The 22,062-nt window shown below is 38.8% G+C and overlaps 1 protein-coding gene across 1 annotated transcript in view; it reads right to left on the reverse strand.

Moving 5' to 3' along the window:
* Nucleotides 1–22,062, reverse strand: part of ARHGAP10 (Rho GTPase activating protein 10) — a 410,479-nt gene that overhangs the window by 378,260 nt on the left and 10,157 nt on the right. The window contains exon 2 of the mRNA XM_070474785.1: nucleotides 416–516. The gene's annotated coding sequence lies outside the window, so the exon portion shown is untranslated. The remainder of the gene's footprint in view (nucleotides 1–415; nucleotides 517–22,062) is intronic.

Here is a 22,062-nt window from a genome sequence, read left to right on the forward strand (position 1 = left end):
GGTCCCCTCCCATATAGAACACAATAACAACTTTTCAAAAACTATATATATATATTCCTGCACATATATATTCAGTTTTTAAAAAACTGTAAAAATATGCATCAAATTGTTGCCAGTGGTTATCTTAGGGTGGTAATATTACATGTGATTACTTAAAACTATTTGCCTTTTAAAAAAAACAAAAACTATTTGCCTTTTGACCCAACAATATTACTCTTAGTAATTTATCTACAGGAAATAATAGGATATGCCCAAAGATATATGTTCAAGAATGCTAGTCACAACAATATTTATACTAGGTAAAAATTGGAAATAGTTTAAGTGGTTAGCAATAGGAAAGTACAGTTGACCTTGACTAGTTATGGGGTTAGGGTTGCTGACCCTCCTTGCGGTAGAAAATCTGAATAAAACTTACTGTTGACCCTCCTCTCACATGGCTCCTCCACATCCACCGTTCCTCTGTATCCACAGTTCAGTATCCTCAGATTCAACCAACAGCAGATCAGGTGGTAGTTACTGTTTGAAAAATTCTGCATGTAAGTGAAACTGCACCATTCAAATCTGTGTTAGTCAAGGCTCAAGTGTCGCCTAATCAATTACATTATAGCAAATGATGGACTAGCTGGCATGGTGGACCTTATCTTTTAAAGTTTTAGATTTATTTATTACTTATTTGGCTGTGTCAGGTCTCAGGAGAGGCACATGGGGTCTCGGCTGCGTCATGTGGGCTCTTTCACTGCAGGATCTTTCGCTGTGGCACGCAGGCTCAGTAGTTGAGGGGTGACCTCAGTTAGTTGCTCCACAGCATGTGGGATCTGACCAGGGATCAAAGCTCCATCGCTTACATTTCAAGGTGGGCTTTTAATCTCAGGATCATCAGGAAATCTCTGACCATAATTTTTTTTTTTAATTAGTAACACACTATTAATGAAAAAAGATCATGAACCAACAATACAGTCTGAGATTAACTTTGCAAATTAAAAAATGTATATGAAAAGAGAGAAAAAGACAGTAAGCATATGCACCAAAATATTAACTTTGCAAATTAAAAAATGTATATGAAAAGAGAGAAAAAGACAGTAAAGATATGCACCAAAATATCAAAGGGAGTCATCCATAGAAAACAGACACAGGTGGTGGCCGTGATCTAGAGCTACACAGCCATGGAAGGCCTGCTACTTCCTACTAACAAACCTGCTTTGAATTCACAAACTCAGAGCAAATGTGCAAATTCTAATCAGCACTTCCTGCACATTCTACTGTATCAGCTTAAGCAACCGTCTCTTTTATAGCCTCTAGATGCATTCATACAGTATATCACATAAATAAGAAGATATTTAAATCTGAATTTATGGTAACAAAAATGATTCTTATAGTGCATAGTTAGCAAGTAGAAAATAAATTAGGATTAAAAGGAATAATAAAAAGGAATTTAGGCCTTTTAAGTCTTGCCAGATTAGAACAGGTTAAGCTTTTTTTTTGCAATGACTGATAAGAGTTTCCTAAGTTTCTTATCAGTTTTTAACCTGTTTGAAAAAAGTAGTTTACAAGTGCAGGAAATAAGATGCTTGGCAGGCTCGGTGACTAATATCCAGTTTCTAATTTACAGTTTGATTTTTAAACGTTGAGCTTAAAAGTTAGCTCTTAGAATTTTACGTTTCATGTGTTTCTTGTTACTTATGGAATGAAGTGATCAAAGGAAAAGAAATTCTACATTCATAACTGCATTTCTTTTCTATTCAGCCTCAGAGATCTTCACCCAAGGACACATTGATACGATTCAGAAGTTTAAGAAGTCATCTCTCTTTCTTCTTTACATAACTGAAGCATAGGTACTATTCAAGTTACCAACTCATTTTCATTGAAAAGTAAAACAAACAAGGGAAAAGCAGAATACAAAGTTCCTAAGTGGTAAAAGAAACCACAAGGCGATCAGAAATGACCCGAAAGCCAAGCTTGCAATTTTTTTTCATGAATTAAGTAATAAGGTCAACCACAAAAGGTGTCAGGTATGCAATAAAATAGGCTGACTTCAGCACATTCCTTTGTTTTATCACTTGGTTTTGACATTAAGGCAAGGAGACTGCCCTTAAAAACCCACATGTTGAATACTGAGAACATGACATTTCACCAGACTTTGTTGCAAAACTAGAATTGTGTGAGAACATTGCCACTTTGTTCTTTTGGAACATGAAGCAGAATTTACCAAACAAAGGTCCGCATGAAAGGCAGGAAGATCTGATTATGTGCTTATGAGCTTAAGGCTTTCTTCTTCTTCTTTTTTATTTTTTTCATCTGGCATTCTTTGAGGACAAACTAAAATTCTCGTTTTCTGGAGAGAAAGAGAGAGGTAGAAATTACCTAATGTAGAATGTGAGCTTCTACCAGTATCAGAACAAGGAAATCAACTCCATGCTTGGTTGGAGTGAATGTGTGCAGTAGGCTGACTGCCCGTTTTGTTCATCTGCAGAGGTGTGTTGAGTCTGTATACCACATCTGTGGTTTTTGCTGTTATTTAGTCACTCAGTCATGGCCGACTCTTTGCAACCCCATGGACCCACCAGAGTCCTCTGTCCATGGGATCTCCCAGGCAAGAGTGCTAGAGTGGGTTGCTATTGCCTTCTCCAGGGGATCTTCCCAACCCAGGGATTGAACCCACGTTTCCTGCATTGCTGGTGGATTCTTTAATGCTGAGCCACCAGGGTGTATCTAGCAAATAAAAAAATCAAAATGGTAATGACATCAATAAAAAACCTCTCTAAGAGTGTGAACAAAGAGAAAATCATTTGCTTCTAGATATTTAGTCAAATCTAAGGTGGTATTTCTCTCCCTGAATTTACTATGGTTCTCAATTTGGAATTATAATGCTTTGGAGGGTGTTACAAGAAAACTATCCTAAAGTCTAAGTTGCTTGTTTTCTTCATGACAGTTAATTTTATTTATTTTTAAAATTTAAAGAGTGTTTATTTATTTAATTTACCCATGCCAAGTGTTTTGTTCTGACATTTGAACTCTTAGTTGTGGCATGTGGGATCTAATTCCCTGACCAGGGATTGAACCTAGACACTGGGAGCTCAGAGTCTTAGCCACTGGACCACCAGGGAAGTCCCAACACTTAATTTTAAAATTAAGCATTGCACAAAATACAGAATAAATATTTCACTGATTAAAAATGAACAAATTCCAGCTCAAGTATCTCATCCATCGATAATGGCAAAATTAACAGATCTGCACCCTCTATGTAGGTAGGGGCTACTTCAGTGATACTTATAATCACAGAGGAGTAAAAGGAGCACTTGTTTGCCAATATACAGTCATCAACGCCACACAAATAACTAACCCTAAACAGACTGAGTAACTCTTATTTGGCCCCTAGATACATCCTGAAATTAAAAAGGCTTACCATTGTCAAGTCGCTAAGTTGTGTCTGATTCTTCGCCATCCCATGGACTGCAGCACCCTAGGCTCCTCTGTCCTCCACTACCTCCTGGAATTTGCTCAAATTCATGTTCACTGGTGCATGGACATGAATGGATAGAATCAATGATGCTATCTAACCATCTCATCCTCTGCCACTCCCTTCTCCTTTTGCCTTCAATCTTTCCCAGCATCCCCTTTTCCAATATGTACGCTCTTCGTATCAGGTGGCCAAAGTATTGGAGCTTCACCTTCAGCATCAGTCCTTTCAATGAACACCAAGGACTGATTTCCTTTAGGATTGACTGGTTTGTGCTCTGTGCAGTCCAAGGGACTCTCAAGAGTCTTCTCCAGCACCACAATTCTAAAGCATCAATTCTTCAGTGCTCAGCCTTCTTTATGATCCAACTCTCACATCTGTACAGGACAACTGGAAAAACCATAGCTTTGACTATATGGACCTTTGTCGGCAAAGTGATGTTTCTACTATTAATACAATGTCTAGGTTTGTCATAGCTTTCCTTCCAAGAAGCACTATAGCAGCAGCATTTTTTAGGATTTTAAATAGCTCAGCTGGATATTCCATCACCTTCACTAGCTTTGATCATAGTAAATGATTCCTAATGCCAACTTGACTTCACACCCTAGGATGTCCGGCTCTAGGTAAGTGACCACATCATTGTGGTTATCCGGGTCATTAAGACATTTTTCTACAGTTCTTTGGTGTATTCTTGCCACCTCTTCTTAATCTCTTTTGCTTCTGTTAGGCCCTTGCCGTTTCTGTCCTTTACTGTGCCCATCTTTGCATGAAATGTTCCCTTGATATCTCTAGTTTTCTTGAAGAGATCACTAGTCTTTCTCATTCTATTGTTTTCCTCAATATCTTTGCATTGTTCGTTTAAGAAGGCCTTATCTTTCCTTGCTAGTCTCTGAATATTCATTAATGTACTGAAAATAAATTTCCTGCAGGGGGCGCACTTCAGGGGCAGGTCAGTGGTTATGGCTCTGCGCTTCCACTGCAAGCGGTATGGGTTCCATCCCTGATTGGGGAATTAAGATCCGCATGCCACGCTGGCAATGGTTTTGACTAAAGTGATATTTCTACTTTTAGTACAATGTCTAGGTTTGTCATAGCTTTCCTTCCAAGGAGCAGAGAAAGAGAATTTCTTGGACTTTGTCCTTATTACTGAACTTAGTTGCTGAGTCCCCTTTCCACTTAAAAGCCTAAAACTTAACCTTTTGTGTGAACTTTGCAATTTACAGATTAAACTCAGTCAATCCAGGGCTTCTCCCCCTCTCCATTTTCCTTCTCTTTTCCAGGGATTTACATGTTGTTCTGGCCTCAGAGGCCCTGGTCCAGGATCTGCTGGGCTGGGTGACTCCTGGTCTGGTTGCCAGCTCCCGTGATTTGCTGGCCCATGTCTCCATCCGCTTCTGCCAAGTTTTCCCTGAGCACACGGCCCCTCCCGTTCTGCCATCCCGCTCTTAGCCACTCCTGGGTGCTTTGGGGAGCTCAGGAAACTGCTGGATGCTCACTGTCCTGCAGGGTGTGGGGAAATGTCTTAGTCATCCACGGAGGCCTGCTAGAAGCAAGCTAAGAATCCTCTCTACCCTCAAGTCCTTCTGTATTCCTGCAGGGAATTTCTTGTCTTAGTTGACTGAGGAGAGTGGACACAGGGTACAATCTTTTCTTAGGCACCTTAAGTATAAGTATTAGTTGCTTCAGTTGTGCCCCCATGGACTGTAGCCCATCAGGCTCCTCTGTCCATGGGGATTCTTCAGGAAAGAATGCTGGGTTGACATTTCCTTCTCCCGGGGATCTTCCTGACCCAGGGATTGAACCTGGGACTCCTGCCTTGCAGGCAGATTCTTTACCATCTGAGCCACCAGGGAAGCCCCTTAGGCACCTATCAGCATCTAAATTCTAGTCACCTGCCCTCAGATTTTCTTCTTTTTGTTTCCCTTCCCTAGCCAACTTCATACTGCCTGTTTGGTTTTGTGATGTAAACGTCCTGGGTCCTCCCAAGTGTTTATTCATTTAGAACTCAAAAAAAAAAAAGTTTCCTCTTTCAAGAAACCTGCCCTATAAGAAAAGCCTACTATTTCAGCTTTGATGTTGAAATCCTATTTGGAATCTCAGTTGTTCTCTTCGTTCTGGGCTATGCGCACTCATTCTAGAGTGATGACTGCTATTGATTAACTAAAGGGCGAAACGGTAATCAGGGGTGATAGGAGCCCCCTAGTGGGCATCTGGAAACGTGCAGGACATTTTTTTAAAATTTTTTTTCAAATTTCCTTATTTTTTTATCTTTATTATTTTTTTTTTCCATTTATTTTTATTAGTTGGAGGCTAATTACTTTACATCATTGCAGTGGTTTTTGTCATACACTGAAATGAATTAGCCATGGATTTACATGTATTCCCCATCCTGGTCCCCCCACCCACCTCCCTCTCCCGATCCTCTGGGTCTTCCAGTGCACCAGGCCCGAGCACTTGTCTCATGCACCCAACCTGGGCTGGTGATCTGTTTCACCATAGATAGTATACATGTTTCAATGCTGTTCTCTTGAAACATCCCACCCTCGGCCTTCTCCCAGAGTCCACAAGTCTGTTCTATACATCTGAGTCTCTTTTTCTGTTTTGCATATAGGGTTATCGTTACCATCTTTCTAAAGTCCATATATATGTGTTAGTATACTGTAATGGTCTTTATCTTTCTGGCTTACTTCGCTCTGTATAATGGGCTCCAGTTTCATCCATCTCATTAGAACTGATTCAAATGAATTCTTTTTAATGGCTGAGTAATATTCCATGGTGTATATGTACCACAGCTTCCTCATCCATTCGTCTGCTGATGGGCATCTAGGGTTGCTTCCATGTCCTGGCTATTATAAACAGTGCTGCGATGAACACTGGGGTGCACGTGTCTCTTTCAGATCTGGTTTCCTCGGTGTGTATGCCCAGAAGTGGGATTGCTGGGTCATATGGCAGTTCTATTTCCAGCTTTTTAAGAAATCTCCACACTGTTTTCCATAGTGGCTGTACTAATTTGCATTCCCACCAACAGTGTAAGAGGGTTCCCTTTTCTCCACACCCTCTCCAGCATTTATTGCTTGTAGACTTTTGGATAGCAGCCATCCTGACTGGCGTGTAATGGTACCTCACTGTGGTTTTGATTTGCATTTCTCTGATAATGAGTGATGTTGAGCATCTTTTCATGTGTTTTGTTAGCCATCTGTATGTCTTCCTTGGAGAAATGTCTGTTTAGTTCTTTGGCCCATTTTTTGATTGGGTCATTTATTTTTCTGGAGTTGAGCTGCAGGAGTTGCATGTATATTTTTGAGATTAATCCTTTGTCTGTTGCTTCGTTTGCTATTATTTTCTCCCAATCTGAGGGCTGTCTTTTCACCTTGCTTATAGTTTCCTTTGTTGTGCAAAAGCTTTTAAGTTTCATTAGGTCCCATTTGTTTATTTTTGCTTTTGTTTCTAAAATTCTGGGATGTGGGTCATAGAGGATCCTGCTGTGATTTATGTCGGAGAGTGTTTTGCCTATGTTCTCCTCTAGGAGTTTTATAGTTTCTGGTCTTACATTTAGATCTTTAATCCATTTTGAGTTTATTTTTGTGTATGGTGTTAGAAAGTGTTCTAGTTTCATTCTTTTACAGGTGGTTGACCAGTTTTCCCAGCACCACTTGTTAAAGAGGTTGTCTTTTTTCCATTGTACATCCTTGCCTCCTTTGTCAAAGATAAGGTGACCATAGGTTCGTGGATTTATCTCTGGGCTTTCTATTCTGTTCCATTGACCTATATTTCTGTCTTTGTGCCAGTACCATACTGTCTTGAGGACTGTGGCTTTGTAGTATAGTCTGAAGTCAGGCATGTTGATTCCTCCAGTTTCATTCTTCTTTCTTAAGGTTACTCTGGCTATTCGAGGTTTTTTGTATTTCCATACAAATTGTGAAATTATTTGTTCTAGTTCTGTGAAAAATACCGTTGGTAGTTTGATAGGGATTGCATTGAATCTATAGATTGCTTTGGGTAGTATAGCCATTTTGACAATATTAATTCTTCCAATCCATGAACACGGTATATTTCTCCATCTGCTTGTGTCCTCTTTGATTTCTTTCATCAGTGTTTTATAGTTTTCTATGTATAGGTCTTTTGTTTCTTTAGGTAGATATACTCCTAAGTATTTTATTCTTTTTGTTTCAATGGTGAATGGTATCATTTCCTTAATTTCTCTTCTGTTTTCTCATTGTTAGTGTATAGGAATGCAAGAGATTTCTGTGTGTTAATTTTATATCCTGCAACTTTACTGTATTCATTGATTAGCTCTAGTAATTTTCTGGTAGAGTCTTTAGGGTTTTCTATGTAGAGGATCATGTCATCTGCAAACAGAGAGAGTTTCACTTCTTCTTTTCCTATCTGGATTCCTTTTACTTCTTTTTCTGCCCTGATTGCTGTGGCCAACACTTCCAAAACTATGTTGAATAGGAGTGGTGAGAGTGGGCACCCTTGTCTTGTTCCTGATTTCAGGGGAAATGCTTTCAATTTTTCACCATTGAGGGTGATGCTTGCTGTGGGTTTGTCATATATAGCTTTTATTATGTTGAGGTATGTTCCTTCTATTCCTGCTTTCTGGAGAGTTTTAATCATAAATGGATGTTGAATTTTGTCAAAGGCTTTTTCGTGCAGGACATTTTTAGTGGTCACAGAGACTTAGGGATTTGGTGGGTGAGGGTAAGGATGGTAAATATCCTGCAATTGCAGGACAATGCCATGCAAAATACTAATAGTTCCCTGCTGAAAAATGCCAAAAACATTCTTTGGGGGCTTTTCCAGTCCCTGGCCCCATCTCTCTTGCTATACAGGACTGCTCCAGGGGCCCTCTGCTCACCTCTGAGAGCCTGGCTCCTTTCCTGCCCACAGTTCATGGGACTAGCTTGAGTCCTCAGGTAGCCTTTGCATCTCTCCAACCTGAGCTGTCTGGGGGAAGGGCAAGATGCTGGATCAGGAGGTACATTTAGCTATTCTACCCTTTAATTTCCCGTTCCTCTTCCACCCATGTAGTGCTTTGAGTTTTTGCCACTGAGCTTGCTTGACCAGTCTCCTACACGTAAAATTTACCTAAGTTCTTCTCTTGCTTCTCATCCCCACTCTTATTATTGCTATGTGCAAGAGAAAATGTGAAACAGCCTATATTTTAGTCTCATCACTAACCATAATTTTGGGCCAGTCTTTTAACCCCACAGTCAGCTTAGTTTTCTCATTTCTAAAAATGAAAGCATGAGGCTAAATGATCTCTTGCGGCAGGTCAGAAATTTTTTCTATGGAAAAAAAAATAGCATTTGTCCTGCGTTTTGGACACACTTTACATTTCTTTCTTGACAAAGGTCTTTTATCTCTTTTGTTCATAATTTAGAAGTAAGTGGACTTTTCAGAGGAAATGGCAATAATGAAACTAGATTACCATATCATTTTATGGCAAGCATTGGTTAATTATTGAGCTATATATAGTAAAATATATATATACATATATTTTGTTATCCTGTTTTTCACGAAGGATCAATCTCTCATCTTTCCTTGCATACATTCAGGAAATATTTATAATCATCTATTGTGTGTCAGGCATTATTCTAGATACAACAGTGTTGAAAACATAACAGTGAACAAAATAAACTCAATGTTTTCACAGAGCTCACATTCTAGATTGTCAGTTCTCAAAGTGTGGGCCCTGAAAAATATCTCAGAGTATCCAAAAGGTCAAAACATTTTGTTAATAATACTAAAGCATTATTTGACTTTTTCAGTGTGTTCACATTTGCACTGATGGTACCAAAAAAATGATGGGTTAAATTAAGTGCCTTAGCATGAATCAAGGTTGTGGTGCCAATTGCTAGAAGTTACTGTATTCTCCCCCACTGCACATTTAAAAGAAAAAAAAAAAAAATCCAGTTTTCTTTAAGAAGACATTTACAGAGCAATACAAATTATTAACTTTTATATACAAATGGTTGTCTTGAGGAAGTCACATGATTATTTGAACTGTATGCTAAACTAGTCAATTTTTTAAATGAAATCTCATCTTTCTTTGAAAGAATAGCTGGAAGATGAACTATGGCTTTCTAGACTTGAAAACAGGCAGACTTCTTTTTGGAAATGAGCCAAGTAATTCTGACACTTCCAGGAAAATAACTTGCAGTATTTGTTGCCAATGATAAAATTCAAACTTTCAAGCAAAAAATAGAATTTTGAAAAAATCTGTATCTACCATTGTTAGTTTGATAGCTTCCCAAAACACAAAAATTCTGATGAGATTGGTGGCGATTTTAGCAAATGTGATTTTTCAATGTTGTGTAATGAAGTGTGCCAACATTTGGAAGATCTACATAGCTCAGTGAGCTATTTTCCAAACGACCAATGCATGATGCTACAAAATCATGCATATGTTAAAGATCCATTAAAGTTGTGAGACAGACATGAAATTTTAATGTAACAGTATGAAAAGAACTTTTCAACATGTTTCAAATGTTCCAGCAACATGGTACTTCAGGCCTGGTTTTCTTTCAGAAAATAAATTTAGTAGTTCTCAGCCAAATAAGCAAACATATCCCCAATTCTCAGTTCACTTCAGTTCAGTTCAGTCGCTCAGTCATGTCTGACTCTTTGCGACCCCATGAATCACAGCATGCCAGGCCTCTCTGTCCATCACCAACTCCCGGAGTTTACTCAAACTCATGTCCATCAAGTCTGTGATGCCATCCAGCCATCTCATCCTCTGTCATCCCCTTCTCCTCCTGCCCCCAATCCCTCCCAGCATCAGGGTCTTTTCCAATGAGTCAACTCTTCGCATCAGGTGGCCAGAGTATTGGAGTTTCAGCTTCAGCATCAGTCCTTCCAATGAACACCCAGGACTGATCTCCTTTAGGATGGACTGGTTGGATCTCCTTGCAGTCCAAGGGGCTCTCAAGAGTCTTCTCCAACACCACAGTTCAAATGCATCAATTCTTCAACACTCAGCTTTCTTCACAGTCCAACGCTCATGTCCATACATGACCACTAGTAAAACCATAGCCTTGACTAGATGGACCTTTGTTGGCAAAGTAATGTCTCTGCTTTTTAATACTCTATCTAGGTTGGTCATAACTTTCCTTCCAAGGAGTAAGCATCTTTTAATTTCATGGCTGCAATCACCATCTGCAGTGATTTTGGAGCCCAGAAAAATAAAGTCTGACACTGCTTCCACTGTTTCCCTATCTATTTGCCATGAAGTGATGGGACCAGATGCCATGATCTTAGTTTTCTGAATGTTGAGCTTTAAGCCAACTTTTTCACTCTCCTCTTTCACTTTCATCAAGAGGCTTTTTAGTTCCTCTTCACTTTCTGCCATAAGGGTGGTGTCATCTGCATATCTGAGGTTATTCATATTTCTCCCGGCAATCTTGATTCCAGCTTGTGCTTCTTCCAGCCCAGTGTTTCTCATGATGTACTCTGCATATAAGTTAAATAAGCAGGGTGACAATATACAGCCTTGATGTACTCCTTTTCCTATTTGGAACCAGTCTGTTGGTCCATGTCCAGTTCTAACTGTTGCTTCCTGACCTGCATATAGGTTTCTCAAGAGGTGGGTCAGGTGCTCTGGTATTCCCATCTCTTTCAGAATTTTCCACAGTTTATTGTGATCCGCACAGTCAAAGGCTTTGGCATAGTCAATAAAGCAGAAATGGGCAGGAATCCCTTAGAAGAAATGGAGTAGCCCTCATAGTCAACAAAAAAGTCCAAAATGCAGTACCTGGATGCAATCTCAAAAATGACAGAATGATCTCTGTTCGTTTCCAAGGCAAACCATTCAATATTACGGTAATCCAAGCCTATGCCCCAACCAGTAATGCTGAAGAAGCTGAAGCTGAAGACCTACAAGACCTTTTAGAACTAACACCCAAAAAAGATGTCCTTTTCATTATAGGGGACTGGAATGCAAAAGTAGGAAGTCAGGAAACACCTGGAGTAACAGGCAAATTTGGCCTTGGAGTACAGAATGAAGCAGGGCAAAGGCTAATAGAGTTTTGCCAAGAGAACGCACTGGTCATAGCAAACACCCTCTTCCAACAACACAAGAGAAGACTCTACACAGGGACCTCACCAGATGGTCAACACCGAAATCAGATTGATTATACTCTTTGCAGCCAAAGATGGAGAAACTCTATACAGTCAGCAAAAACAAGACTGGGAGCTGACTATGGCTCAGATCATGAACTCCTTATTGCCAAATTCAGACTTAAATTGAAGAAAGTAGGGAAAACCACTAGCCCATTTAGGTATGACCTAAATCAAATCCCTTACAACTATACAGTGGAAGTGAGAAATAGATTTAAGGGACTAGATCTGATAGACACAGTGCCTGATGAACTGTGGATGGAGGTTCGTGACACTGTACAGGAGACAGGGATCAAGACCATCCCCATGGAAAAGAAAAGCAAAAAAGCAAAATGGCTGTCTGAGGAGGCCCTACAAATAGCTGTGAAAAGAAGAGAAGCGAAAAGTAAAGGAGAAAAGGAAAGATATTCCCATTTGAACGCAGAGTTCCAAAGAATAGCCAGGAGAGATAAGAAAGCCTTCCTCAGCAATCAATGCAAAGAAATAGAGGAAAACAACAGAATGGGAAAGACTAGAGATCTCTTCAAGAAAATTAGAGATACCAAGGGAACATTTCACCAAAAGATGGGTTTGATAAAGGACAGAAATGGTATGGACCTAACAGAAGCAGAAGATCCTAAGAACAGGTGGCAAGAATACACAGAAGGACTGTACAAAAAAGATCTTCATGGCCCAGAAAATCACGATGGTGTGCTCACTCACCTAGAGCCAGACATCCTGGAATGTGAAGTCAAGTGGGCCTTAGGAAGCATCACTACAAACAAAGCTAGTGGAGGTGATCGAATTCCAGTTGAGCTATTTCAAATCCTGAAAGATGATGCTGTGAAAGTGCTGCACTCAATAGGCCAGCAAATTTGGAAAACTCAGCAGTGGCCACAGAACTGGAAAAGGTCAGTTTTCATTCCAATCCCAAAGAAAGGCAATGCCAAAGAATGCTCAAACTACCACACAATTGCGCTCATCTCACACTCTAGTAAAGTAATGCTCAAAATTCTCCAAGCCAGTCTTCAGCAATACATGAACCATGAACTTCCAGATGTTCAAGCTTGTTTTAGAAAAGGCAGAGGGACCAGAGATCAAATTGCCAACATCCGCTGGATCATTGAAAAAGCAAGAGAGTTCCAGAAAAACATCCCCAATTGTAATGGTTGGTAATTATAAAGTTTTTAGTGAATATGAATACTAAGGTTTGTGTTGTGAGAAGTGAAGTGTTTCCTCTATCTTAAAATGTATTTGGTTAAGTGAAAATTAGTAAGCTTGTGCTCACCTGCATTTTTTTGGAATGCAGAATATTAAGAAGCAATGTCCTAAGTGACATAGAGACTGGAGAGGAGTAAGCATCAACTGCAGACTTTCTTCAAATACTTAGAATGTAGTACTGGATGAAGCACAAGCTGGAATCAAGATTGCTGGCAGAAATATCAGCAACCTCAAATATGCAGATGATACCACTTTAATGGCAGTAAGTAAAGAGGAACTAAAGAGCCTCTTGGTGAAGGTTGAAAGAGGAGGGTGATAAAGCTGGCTTAAAACTCAACATTCAAAAACTAAGATCATGGCATTCAGTCCCATCACTTCATAGCAAATAGAAGGGGGAAAAGTGGACATGGAAGCAGATTTTATTTTCTTGGACTCCAAAATCACTGTGAATTGTGACTGTATCCATGAAATTATTAGACATTTGATCCCTGGGAGGAAAGCTATGACAAATGCAGACAGTGTATTAAAAAGCAGACATGACCTTGCCAACAAAGGTCAAAGCTATGACTTTTCTGGGCTTCCCTGGTGACTCAGCTGGTAAAGAATCCGCCTGCAGTTCAGGAGACTGGGGTCGATCCCTGGGTCAGGAAGATCCACCAAAGAAGGGAATGGCTACCCACTCGAGTGTTCTTGCCTGGAGAATGCCATGGACAGAGCAGCCTGGTGGGCTACAGTCCATGGGATAGCAAAGAGTTGGACACAACTGAGTGACAAACACTTTCACTTTCATGTATTTTCCTGTAGTCATGTTACAGATGTGAGTGTGGACCATAAAGAAGGTTGAACTCTGAAGAATTAGATGCTTTTGAACTGTGATGCTGGAGAAGACTCTTGAGAGTCTCTTGGACTGTAAGGAGATCAAACCAGTCAATCCTAAAGAAAATCAACCCTGAATATTCATTGGAAGGACTGATGCAAAGTGCCCACTCATTGGAAAAGACCCTGACGTTGAGAGCAGGTGAGAAGGGGGCAACAGAGGGTGAGATGGCTGGACAACATCACCAACTCAATAGGAATGAACCTAAGCAAACTCCGGGAGATAGTGAAGGACAGGGAAGCCTGGCGTGCTGCAGTCCAAAGAGTCAGACAAAGCTTAGTGACGGAACAGCAACAACTTGTATAACTGTAGTGAGCCAGTGAGAGAGGCCTGGCTGTCTGGAAACAAAAAAATCACTGCTCTTCTTACATTTGTTCACTGAACTTATCAAAAGCATTGAGCAGAAAGCACAGACATAGGTGATTCGTTCTTCCAGTGTTCTTTCTCAGTGCTCTTTTTATAATACAGATGTGGTCATGTTTGGTTTCTCATTGTCTGACACTGTTTGGACAGTCCAGAATGTTAATCATATGGAGAATTCCTGATGTACATAATATATCCATAGTCCTGGATACATAATATATATTATATATGTGTAAATTTTATTTTTGAATCTTTTAGAACAAAATAGTCAAAACTTTTCTCGGGATAAATAGTCAAAACATGAAAATTGTATTTTCAAGTATACAAATGGTGTGTTTATAATTGCTGAATTTTTGGAAATACTTTATAGAATACATACTTGTCTTTCTCCTCTCTTTAAACTTTGAAGTTTTTATCAAAGAGCCTCTCTGCGGGACCTCCCTGGTGGTCCAGTGATGAAGATTCTGTGTTCCCAGTGCAGGGGGCTCAGGTTCAATCCTGGTCAGGAAACTAGATCCCACATGTTAGTAACTAAGATCTGGCACAGCCAAATAAGTAAATAAATAAATAAATAAATAAATAATATTAAAAAGCCTGCTGTGGCTTACATTTGAGATTTTGAAAGCAGTTTTTAATCCTAAGACTTGGTTTCTTGTGTTCTTTCTCAAACTAAGCACCAAAGTGTTAGCTGCTCATCATGGCAACCTACTCCAGTATTCCTGCCTGGAGAATCCCATGGACAGAGGAGCCTGGCAGGCTAGAGTCCCTAGAGTCGCTCAGAGTCGGACACGACGGAAGCCACGCACGTACATGCACATCCAGCTCTTTGTGACCCTGTGGACTGTATTCCATCAGGCTCCTCTGTCCATGGGATTCTACAGGCAAGAATACCAGACTGGGTTGCCATTCCCTTCTCCAGCGGTTCCCGACCTATGTGTTGAACCCAGGTCTCCTGCACTGCTGGCAAATTCTTAACCATGTGAGCAACCAGGGAAGACTAAAAAGGAAGGCAAAACTAGGCTTTCTTCATCAACTATACCAATAAAATATGTTATGGGGAAGAAAATTTCCTTAGAGCTTTGCTTGGCAGAATTTTCCTTTTCTCCTGTGTAGATCTTACTTAACTCTCTTGTGACATTTGTAAGTTTTTTGATACAGAAGAATTATTTGTGTAAGTTCTTGATGAATAAAATAAATGTGTATGATTATTGAGATGATGACTATTGTTTCTGACAGATATTATAGTAATCCAGATATAACTATTTCTAGTCACCTCAAATTACATAGGATGCTTATTTCTGAAGTGATAATGGTTCTAGCCAGATGATTTTTTTTTTTAAGTTCATTGATCTACTTTCAGACTTCATGCGGTAACTAGCCTTTAAGAAACAATTCCTTGTTGAATACTGTTTCAAAGAAAAATATCTTCAAATATACAAAAATGTTATTACTTTTCACTTTTATAGCAACATATTCATGTCGGACTGGCTTTTCTTTATAAAACTACTAAAGCAACATATTGCATTCATAAAATAGGAAGATATGAGAATGTTTGATTAAGTTAGGTGTTAATGAGACTTGCAAATGTGAAACAGGGGCTTCCTTGGCAGTCCAGTGGTTAAACTCTGCCCTTCTACTATAGGGAGTGTGGGTTTGATCCTTGGTGGGGGAACTGAGATCCTGCATGCTTCACAGAAGCAAGGCCAAAAGTTAGAAGAAAAAAAAAGTAACACATTGCCACTCTTTTTGCAATTTTTTTTGAAAATACAATTATTTTTCATAAAAGTATGTTATATATGGTGATATTTAATGAATTTACCATTGTTATCTTAAATGCATTAATAAGTAACAGCATTTAATCCTGTATACATATATATATATATATGTATATATAATCTGATTTCTTTGGTTTCATCCATTTTACTAAAAATGTTATGGAATATAAATATTACTCTTTACACTTTAAAATATTTACTATTTTTAGGAGCAAAATGGACATGATGGGTTATCAAACAAAGCTGTATACTTTCTTTTTTATTTTTACTTTTTAAAAAAGTAAAAAGTTCATGGGGGTCACAAAAGAGTCAGATACAACTCAGGGACTAAACAACGAAAAACAAATATGCCATAGAGAAAGACAAAGACTGGCTATTAAATGATTCTCCTTACTATATTTCCATTTGCTGCAAAGAACAGTCTGGAGTCTCTACTCCTCCCTCTGTCAGTGTCATCAAACATATGGCTTGACACCAAACATCTTGGACTAAGAAGGAAACTTTTGAAACCAGAATTAAACCTAACTGAATGCTCTGTCTTTCTCTTCTCTTCTTCTTTTACCAAAAAGCTAGATAAAGTATCCCATGAAGCTGTATCCCATCCCCTGGTCTTTCTCTCTATTCCTTGAGACAGCACTAAGTGCTCTCATTATTTTTCACTGGGATAAAAACCACTCTAGAATGATCTCACCCTGCACCACTAAATCATGCAACTAAAACAACTCGAAAGGGAAAAAAACACTAAAATAACATAAAATAATGATCACTTTCTATGTGCGAGCTGCTTTATATAAAGTATTGTTAACCTCACAGGAACATACAAGGCGGGATTTATTATATTATCCATTTGTCAGATGAGGAAAGTGTTAGTTGCTTGGTCGTGTCTGGCTCTTTGAGACCCCGCGGACTACAGCCCACCAGGCTCCTCTGCCCATGAAATTCTCCAGGCAAGAATACTGGAGTGGGTTGCCATTCCCTTCTCCAGGGAATCTGGAAACCAAGTTTCAAAATTCTGCTTGAGTTCAGATTACTAATAAGTGGTAGACCTGGAATTCAAGCCCAGGACTCTGTACCTCAGAGGTAACAAATGTGAACAGGACTAGAAATCAAGTCCCCTGCTCTTTCCGATACACTGTGTACTTCACAGGTGACTGACCTTACTGCAAGTAATAATAACAGCTACAATGTCAACAGAGTAAAGAGGCAACCACACAGTGGTTTGCAAATATCCACAAAGTAACTTACTAAGATCTTATTAGGATTGCATTGACTTTATAGATTAATGTTGAGTCTTTATAGATCAATGTTTGCAAAAGAAATATTTTGCAAATCATATATCAGGTAAGGGATTAATATTTAGAATATATAAAGAACTCCTAAAACTCATCAAAACATCCCCCCAAACAATCCAATACAATAATCAGCAAAGGACTTGAATAGATATTTCTTCAAAGAAGATAAATAAATGGCCAATAAGCACATTTAAAAAAGATCAACAACATTAATCATTAGAGAAATGCAAATTAAAACTAAAATGAGATACCATTTCCCACCCAATAGAACAGTTACTATCAAAAAACAAGAAAATAAAAAGCGTTGGGAAGGATTTGCAGAGATTGGAGCTCTTGGGTGCTGTTGGTGACAAAGTAAAGTGGTATAGCTGCTGTGGAAAACGGAATGGTAGCTCCCCCCAAAATTAAAAATAAAATTACCATATGATCCAGCAATTCCGTTTCTGGCTATGTACGCAGAAGAATTGCAAGTAGGGTCCCAAAGAGATGTTTTGTATCCATTTTCAAACAGCATTATTCAAAACGGCTAAAACATGAAAGAAACCCAAGTGTCCAGTAATGGATGAATACATTCTATGTGAAATATACATACAATAGGATATTATCAGCCCTAACAGGGAGGAAAATTCTGACATATCTTACAACACGGATGAATCTGGATGACATTATGCTAAAGACACACACACAAAACCAAATACTGTATGATTCTACTTCCATGAGGTACTTAGAGCAATCAAACTCAGAGCAGCAGAGAGACAACAGTGGTTGCCAGCAGCTGAGGGGAGAGTGGAACTGGGAGTTATAGAGTTTAAAGAAGAGATGGAACTTTCTTTGTTCACCGATGACATGACATGTATATACATATCATATATATACACATATATAAACATGACATGTTTATAAAGAAGATCTGAAATAATTGCAAAAAACATCTTTCTGGGACTAATAAGCAATTGTAGTAAAGCTGCAGGACGTAAGGTTAACAGACAGAAGTGTATACGTACCAATAATGAACAAGTGGAATTTAAAATTTATAAAAGTAGCACATACATTAGCATCCTTCTAAAATGAAATACTTAGGTATAAATCTAACAAAATATGTGCAACATCTAGTTAAAAAAACTACAAATCTTTGATGAAAGCACTCAAAGACCTAAATACATGGAGAGATAGTCTGTATACATGGACAGGAAGACTCAACATTCGTCTATAGAGTCAATGCCATCCTCATCAGATCTCAGGAAGTTACTTTGTGGGTATCAACAATTGATTATAAGTGCTCACAGAGGCTATCCATGGTGGCCCGGCGGATGAGACTCCTCCGCCAGTGCAGGGGGTCTCTGCTGCAGGAAGCCCACGTGCTGCTGGGCTGCTAAGACCCGTGGGCAGCACTGCCGCCTGTGTGCCCAGAGCCTGGGCTCTGCAACAAGAGAAGCCAGCGCAATGAGAAGCCGTGTGCCACAGCGGGAGAGCAGCCCTGCTCCCCAAGACTAGAGCAAGCCTGCCTGCAGCAACGAAGACCCAGTGCAGCCAAAATAAATAAATGAAACAAAGTTTTAAAAACTTAAGTAAGTAAATGAATGTACACAGATACAAGATCCAGAATAGTCAACACAATATCGAAGGAAAAGAAAAAAAAAATCAGAGGGCTGACACCACCTAAACTTAAAGCTTCCTATAAACTACTGTAATCAAGATAGTGTGGTGCTGGCAAAAGGAAAGACGTTTAGATTGCTGGAAGAGCCGAGAGAGCTCAGGATTATATCCGTATAAATATAATCAACTGATCTTTGAAAAAGAAGCAAAGACAGCACAGTGGAGTAAAGATTAACTTTTCCACAGATGGTGTTGAAACAACTGGACATTGATATATAAAAATATGAATCTAGACACAGATATTATACATTTTATGGAGATTAAAGTATACATATCACAGACCTAACAGTAAAACACAAAACTGCAAAACTCCTAGAAGATAACACTGGAAAAAACCTGTGTTACCTTAGGTATGGTGAGGACTTTTTAGATAAAACACCAAAGGCAAAATCCATGATAAGCTGGGCTTCATTAAAATTAAAAGCTTCTCCTCTGCAAAAGACACTGTGAAGAGAAGGAGACAAGCCATAGAGTGGAAGAAAATATTTGTAAAAGGCAACTCTGTTAAAGGTCTTTTATCCAAAATATATGAAGAACTCTTACAACCCAACAATACAAAACTTGATTATAAATGGGCCAAAGATATGAATAGATACCTTACTAAAGAAGATATACAGCTACAAAACAATCATATGAAAAGATGCTTAATATCATATTTCATTGGGAACTTGAAAATTAAAACAAGATATCACTATACATCTATTAGAATAGTTAAAATTCAAAATACTGAGAACCACAAACCTTATCGAGGATATGGAGCAACAAGAATGCTCATATATTGCTTGCATGTGAGCTAAGTCACTTCAATCGTGTCCAACTCTTTGAAACCCTATGAAGCCCATCAGGATCCTCTCTCCATGGGATTATCCTGACAAGAATATTGGAGTGGGTTGCCATTTCCTCCTCCAGGGGATCTTCCTGACCCAGGGGTTGAACCCACGTCTCTTATGTCTCCTGCATTGGCAGATGGGTTCTTTATCACTAGAGCCACCTAGAAAGTACCATACATTACTTGCATGAATGAAAAATAGTACAGCCACTCTGGAAACATTTGGTGGCTTCTTAAAAACTAAACATAATTTTACCACAAAATCTAGCAATCATTCTTTTGATATTTAGCCAAAGGAGTTAAAAAACTCATGTTAACACAAAACCTGCACATGGATGTTTATATAAACTTTATTCATCACTGCCAAAACTTGGGAGCATCTAATATGCCCTTTAGTTTGGTGAACAAATAAATAAACGGGTACATCTAGAAAGTGGAATATTATTTAGCACTGAAAAGGAGTTATCAAACCAGGATAAGACAGAGAGGAAACTTTATCACATATTACTAAGTGAGAAAAGCTAATCTGGAATGGCTATATCTTATATGATTTCAACTATATGGCTTTCTAGAAAAGGCAAAACTATGGAGACAGTAAAGAGATGAGTGACTGTCTGGGGTTAGAGGGAGGAAAGGTTGGATAGGCAGAATGCAGAGGAATTCTAGGGCCATTATGTACAGTACTGTAATGTTAGATACATGTCATTATACATTAGTCAAAACTCATAGGATGTGCAACACCAGGAATGAATCTTACTGTAAATTATAGATTTTGGATGATAATAATTGTATTAATTCTCCATTCCCTAGGATTTGTTGCTATTGCTACTTATTGTAGTTGCTATTGGTTAGTGACTTTTCTAAACAGACTAATTCTATAGTCTGTTCTTTGCTTTATATGGCCCCTGGAGTCTCTGTTATATTATCTTAGTGGTCAGCTAATCATTGGGCAGAGCTTCCTTGAATATATACACACCTTAGAGATATTGCAGCTTTGGTTCCAGATCACTGCAATAAAGCAGATATCTCAAAAGAACTAGTCACAGATTTTTTTATTTCCAGTACATATAAAAGTCATGTTTACACTACCCTGTAGTCTATTAATTATGGAATAGCATTATGTCTAAAAAAACAAAAATGTACGTACCTTAATTAAAAACCTTTATTGCTAAAAAATGCTAACCATCATCTGAGCCTTCAGCAAGTTGTAATATTTTTGCTGGTGGAGGGTCTTACCTCAATGTTGGTGGCTGCTAACCTTTCAGAGAGGTGGTTGCTGAAGGCTGAGGTGGCTGTGGCAAAGTCTTAAAATAGGACAACAATGAAGTTTGCTACATTGGTTGACTCTTCCTTTCATGAACAATTTCTCTGTAGCATGTAATGCTGTTTGATAGGACTTTACCCACAGCAGAACTTAAAAAATGAATTGAACTTCTCAAACCCTGCTATTGCCTTATCAACAAAGTTTATATAATATTCTAAATTCTGTTGTTCAACAAACTTCATAGTTTGTTGTTCAAACAACATTTTCACTTGGAGTAGATTCCATCTCAAGAAAACACTTTCTTTGTACATCCTTAGGAAGCAACTCCTCCTTCATTAAAGTTCTATTGTGAGTTTGCAGCATTTAGTCACACCTCAGGCTCCACTTCTAATTCTAGTTCTCTTGCTATTTCTACCACATCTGCAGTTACTTCCTCCACTGAAGTCTTGAATCCCTCAGAGTTACCCATGAGGATTGGAATCAACTTCTTTTATCTTCCTGTTAATGTTGGCATTAAGACCTCTTCCCATGAATCACAAATGTTCTTAATGGCATCTAGAACTGTGAATCCTTTCAAAAGTTTTTCAATTTCCTTTGCCCAGATCAATCAGAGGAATCAGCATCTACAACAGCTATAGCCTTACAAAATGTATTTCTAAAATAAGACTTAAAAGTAAAAATTACTCCTTGATTCATGGACAGCAGAATAAATGTGTCAGTAAGCACAACTTTGTTGAAATCAACAATAATCTTCCCTGGTGGCCCAGTGGCTAAGACTCTTTTCTCCCAATGCAGGGAGCCTGGGTTTGATCCCTGGTCAGGGAACTAGATCCCACATGGCACAACTAAAGATTCTAAGTGCCACAACTAAGGCCCATCACAGCCAAATAAATAATGGGTGGTGGTGCTCAGTCATGTCCAGCTCTTTGCAACCCCATGGACTGTAGCTCTTCTGTCCATGGGATTTCCCAGGCAAGTATATTGGGGTGGGTTGCCATTTCCTTCTCTAGGGGACTTTCCTTACCCAGGGATCGTACGTGAGTCTCTTTCATCTCCTGCATTGGCAAGCAGATTCTTTACCACTGCACCACCTGGGAAGCTCATAAAAAAAATAAGAATAAATTTAAATAAATTATAAGAATATATAAATAATTTTAAGAATTTGTTGAAAAAGAAACAAACTAATGTTAATTTCATTGTAAATCCATGGAGAAGGCAATGACAACCCACT

Source organism: Odocoileus virginianus, chromosome 12 (assembly GCF_023699985.2).
Source record: "Odocoileus virginianus isolate 20LAN1187 ecotype Illinois chromosome 12, Ovbor_1.2, whole genome shotgun sequence".
Lineage (NCBI taxonomy): Eukaryota > Metazoa > Chordata > Mammalia > Artiodactyla > Cervidae > Odocoileus > Odocoileus virginianus.